Source organism: Austrofundulus limnaeus, unplaced genomic scaffold (assembly GCF_001266775.1).
Source record: "Austrofundulus limnaeus strain Quisiro unplaced genomic scaffold, Austrofundulus_limnaeus-1.0 Scaffold27, whole genome shotgun sequence".
NCBI classification, from domain to species: Eukaryota; Metazoa; Chordata; class Actinopteri; order Cyprinodontiformes; family Rivulidae; genus Austrofundulus; species Austrofundulus limnaeus.
This window is the reverse complement of record NW_013952429.1, coordinates 2,310,550-2,315,741: the sequence shown is the minus strand read 5'-3', so window position 1 is coordinate 2,315,741 and position 5,192 is coordinate 2,310,550.

Genomic DNA, 5,192 nt, shown 5'->3' with positions numbered 1-5,192 from the left:
GTATGACCTAAACTGCTATCAAGGGAGAGACAAAATTCAACTTTTCTGCTCTCCTAGAAACTCCAAGTACACAGCAAAATAAATTGAACAGCTATAAAAAATGTTTTGCACATGTGCCCTTTTAATAGAAATCTGTAAAGAGGTGCATGCATATGTATTCATCCCCTTTGAAGCCTCAATCACAACCTTCATAGGCAACATAATCTAAAAGTCTGTTTATCTCTGCATTTATTCACCTGTTCGAAAAGACTTCAGATTTACAGCAGTAGCCTCTCAGTAGTAAGATCTACCACCAATCAAGAGACAGCACCAAGTCAGGCATAAGCATGGTGTTATAGTCCATAAGAAGTGAGAAATGATGTCTCTGTGATAAAAGTTTTAAATTGTTTAGTTGTGAAACAACAAAACAGAAAGAAAGCCAAGAGGAAGGGGTAGATGAAAACTTTTGCACTTTACTTCCAGTCTTCATAGTCTTTATAAAGGTCTCTCTTGCTTCCCATTTAAGATTACAAAACATTGTAATGTAAAATATGACACACATCTAAATACAGAAACCTTTTTGTTACACACAGTTAATTTAAATTCTCAGTCAGTTCCGCCCAAAACCTGCGAAAATTCCTCCCTAATCCTCACTAATACACAATAAAACACACCTGACAGCGGGCAGATCAGCTGAATTACAAGTCGTGCATTCAACTCCCCGTCTATAGCCAAACTCGTTTTCATCTTGAGAGATGAAAAAGAAAATGGGGTGCTACTCAAAGGGAAGAGGAGAGCGGAGGAAGAGGGGGGTAGGCGAGATAAAGCTGACATCAGGGTCAAGTGCTTATCTGGCATCACATTTCCCTTTCAGATCCATATGAATATGCTCACAACGCACACATCAGAGTGTCTGGCTGCAAACCTGCACGATCTGCTCGGATAACTGCCAGAGAAACGTGAAGTCACTCAGAGAGGAGAAGCACATGGCTGAAATCAAATGGGTAAAAGGAGAATATTGCAAATTATTTAAATGTGTGCTCATGCGTGTGTCCGTGCACGTGGCACCGTATACGTAGGAGAGAGAGGGAGAAGCTATTCAGGATGGAGGCAGTAGCTCACTGACAGCCATGCTCAGCCAGTTCATTGCTGTCATTCCTTACTTCTTTTGACATTTTCAATTATGTCTTTCACACTTGGCTGGGCACTTGTTTTTTTTTTTTCTTTCCATGCTCTCCTTATCGTCGCTCTCTTCACTTTTCTCTGGCATTCTCCTCTCCCACCTTCCTATTCTATTCCTCCATCTAATTCAGTCCATTTCCTTTTTAAGTGGCTGCTCCTTCCTTGCTTTGTGTGGCAGGCACTATTCATATATTGGGGGTCAGGTAGCCCAGAGATCCTATTACCTCCTCTGTGCGGCAAGGTGTGCGTACAGGATGGAGGGGTGATCAGGCGACTGGGGTGACAAAAGAGTGAAAAGGATGCTGTCAGATGTGTCAGGGAGTCCTGTTCAATTTATCTGGTGATGCTGAAGTTGAACTCCCAGTGCGAGGGACAGAAAATATAGGTGGACATCTGTTTTTTTCTGTTTATATCCTCCTTGCCAGCCCACCTGTTTGAGGGGAGATTTACTGCTGTCAGTAATAACAGTTGTAAATGTGTCTCTGCTGTGCCATTTATAGTTTTCTGAGCAGTTAACATGGTTTGAAACACTGATATAATCTTAACTGGTTTGTAAAATCTTCAACAATGGATTAAATGATGTGTAAAGAGTGAATCGTTTGAATAAGAGTAAATATTTAAGAAGTGTTTTTACAAAAAGGTCCAAATTACTTTTCAACAACAGCAGCAGCTAATCTTTGTTTAATGAAGTCATCAACCAGACATACAAAGAAGGGCAGACAAAAAAGTTGATTATTAGTAAGCAGAGGAGATTGTAAATCAGCAATTTTCATACTTTTTTAGCTTCAAGCCCACAAAATAACCGACACTTGTGACCTAAGTATTACTGTTTCCATGTGCAAACTTTGCTAATAACTCTGATAAAATATAATCAAACGTAATAACATGATACTACTTTTAGTCATTATTTATTTATTTATTTATTTAGCAATAGTTTTGGTGAAAATATTTCATGAGTAATTTATTTGCATTTATTTGCATGGGGGCAGCTGCGGATGAGTGGTTAAGGGAGCCGTTTTCTAACCAGAGAGTTGAAGGTTCAATTCCCTGCTATTCAGTCATGTGTCGAAGTGTTCCTGGGCAAGACACTGAACCCTCTTCATCCCCTGATGTGTGTCCCGTCAGTGAATGGATGTGATTTTAAAGCACTGATTAGTCTCCATAGGTTGATTTACCTGTATTAGCTCTGGTAGGGTGCTGTGGGTAAATGAGGACACAGATTGTAGTGTAAAGCGCTTTGAGGATAGAAAGGCAGTATATCCATTTACCATTTAAATTAATGTCTGAAAATCAATTGGAGGCCCTCACTTGAAGATGCATGATCCACAGAGGGGGCCCAACCTCAACTTTGGGAACCAATGCTGTCCAGCTAAAGACAGAACTATGATTTTGAAAGAAATAAACTTTATTTTCATTCTGTTAGTTTGTATCTGCAAAGGTGAAAAAAATTCCTTCTGATAAAAACTGAGAATCACATGAATTTTTAGCCATATTAAAAAATTCAAGTCTTTTTCTTCTTCTTCTTCTTTGTCTGTAAGGGTAATGAATGAGTTGTACTTGCAATAGAGTGCCTTTACAAAGCACTAATTATTACTCCTGCTGTGAGACGCGAGTGCTTCACCAACAACAAAAGACGAGACAAAATTAATGATTTAAACACCCCCCTGTCAGCAAACACAGAATGCATCTCAAATTAAAAACACACCGATTCTGACTGAAATAACGTCTCTGTGATTAATTATCTGACTGACTAATTAATCGAGTCATAATGAGGACATAATGTTTTCTCATCTAAGTGCATCAGAAGACATGCAACATCTATAATAAATGATCTATAATAAAAAAGGCATCATTTTGCTTTCAGACYAACTGACTRATTTATTGATTGACTGACTGATCAGCTGACGGACTAACTGATGAGTTTTGTAATGAGAAAAAAAAACATTTTTCACCATTAAGGTGAATCTGGGGGGATTTCCCGTCAATGGCAGCTATGATGTAATGTGTATGTTCTAATGACCTCAGGATAATCACCACCATTATGACACAGGCTCTCAGCTCCCTAAACTACTTCATCATCAGTGTTGCCTACTCATGCCTACAGCCGCCGCTCATTCACTCTTCATTCGCCTTCAAGWCCGTCGGCCAAGTGACTTAGCAGGTTGCCAGATCTTCAGCCAAATGAYGGCGACAAGGATTTCTGTGAGTTTAGATGAAAGCGTGTGTGTGCGTTTGGCGTTGCCAAACTGGTGGCCCTTGTTGTTGTCAAGGCAGGAGGCCAGATATCTAGTTTTCCAGACAAATGGGCGAGGGTTGCCAGGTCCTTTATAACCCTCCAGCTGACTCCTACCCCTGACCCTTCAGCAGGGGGGATGTCCATTTGGCAGGAGGGCAAAAAAATGCTGGAAATCAGCAATGCAGGCTGAACAAGAGGAATGGGAAAGTCATGGTCAAGGGCTGATTAATGAGCCTTTAATTTAATCAGCAASTCCCATCTCACCAGGGCCCCTCCACGTGGCTCTCCAGCAGCTTATTATTTTAACAGGGCTGTGATCTCTCCTTTCCCCTCTGTTATTTTTCCCCTACCTCATTCTGTCTTTTGCAGTCCCCTCTTTTGTGCAAAGCCCTTATCTGTGTCAGCATGGAGGGTATGAATAAAGGGAAATGATTAATTGAGAATTAGGTCGATGAGGAATGCCTCACTGAGCCACGTGCTTTTAAAAGCTTGTGCTCAAATATCCAAACAAACTAATAACACTGCCTGCCCTTTATCACATAATTGTTTTTTATATTGCACACAAGCTTTCCCACAGAATATTTGGCACGCAGGTTAATGGTTCTAAATAGCCTGCATGTTTGWACAATATAAGTGATTCATTTTTGCATTATTTTTGACTATTATGTTGAWTATCAGTTGTGAGAAACACACATTKTACTTTTCTCTTTCTTCTGTCAACCTGATCCTCAAAATATTCATTGAGAGTKTTAACATTTAAGTAGTGTTATTTAATTAAAGTGTGTTTTTCTGCTCAATAGTAATAATTGCAGACAGTTTGTGTTAATGATTTGTTGCAGTCTTGTGAAATCAATATTTTATATGTCACAATAAATGCAAGTCATTTCTGTATTAATGTGCTGAATTTTATGTAATTATTATTTTTTATTCAGCAGAAATATTAAGAAATTTCTGCGTAACCCCTGAATGCTCTGGATATGATGCTAATACTGGTGTCTGCGCTTTTATCAGTAACCATTTAATGCAAAACTGATGACAATGTAAATGTTTACAAAACAGAGCTTTCATAAACTATTTTGTGATTTTGAAATTTGAAATTATTTTAAGATCATAGCAAAAACGTGTATATGTACCTGTGGAGTGACTATTTCTAAAAAGTTACTGAATATGGAAGACGGATATAAGTTAATAGTGAAATATTCTGGATATCATTAGATTATTTAGGTAAATATTATCAAAAATTATGTTTTCTATGAAAGATTGGGTAGAATGTGTTTATTGACAAGGTTATGTATGTATTATTTAAACTCTTTATATAAATACTGTAACATATATTTTGAAATAAAGGCATTAGGAAGAGTGATAAATGATAAAAAAGGGTGAGAATTTTAAAATGTGTAAACTCACTCCTTTTAAACAAGTAGCTAAATAACTGATTCCTATGCTGTTAAACATGTTTTATGTAAYCTTGTGTTTATGTATATCTGTGTATGTATGTGTGCAGATGTGTTCTTGTTTTGTTTTATTATTTTTATTTCATTAGTTTGTAAAAAATGAATATCTATCCTGGTCGATATGTTCAAACTAGCCATTAGCTTGACAAACCTGTTAGATGTCAACAAGAAGCTTCAAATAGTTCATTATATATACCTTAAACACAAAATCCCACTTCAGCACAGCCTTTGACTTTATCAAAAAAGAGGAGTTCTGTTCTTGAAATGCTCAAACTGCAAAGTAAATCATTCTGCAGCCTCAAACTGACAAGTGTCCTCTAAAAGCAAACTGGCTGTGCCTG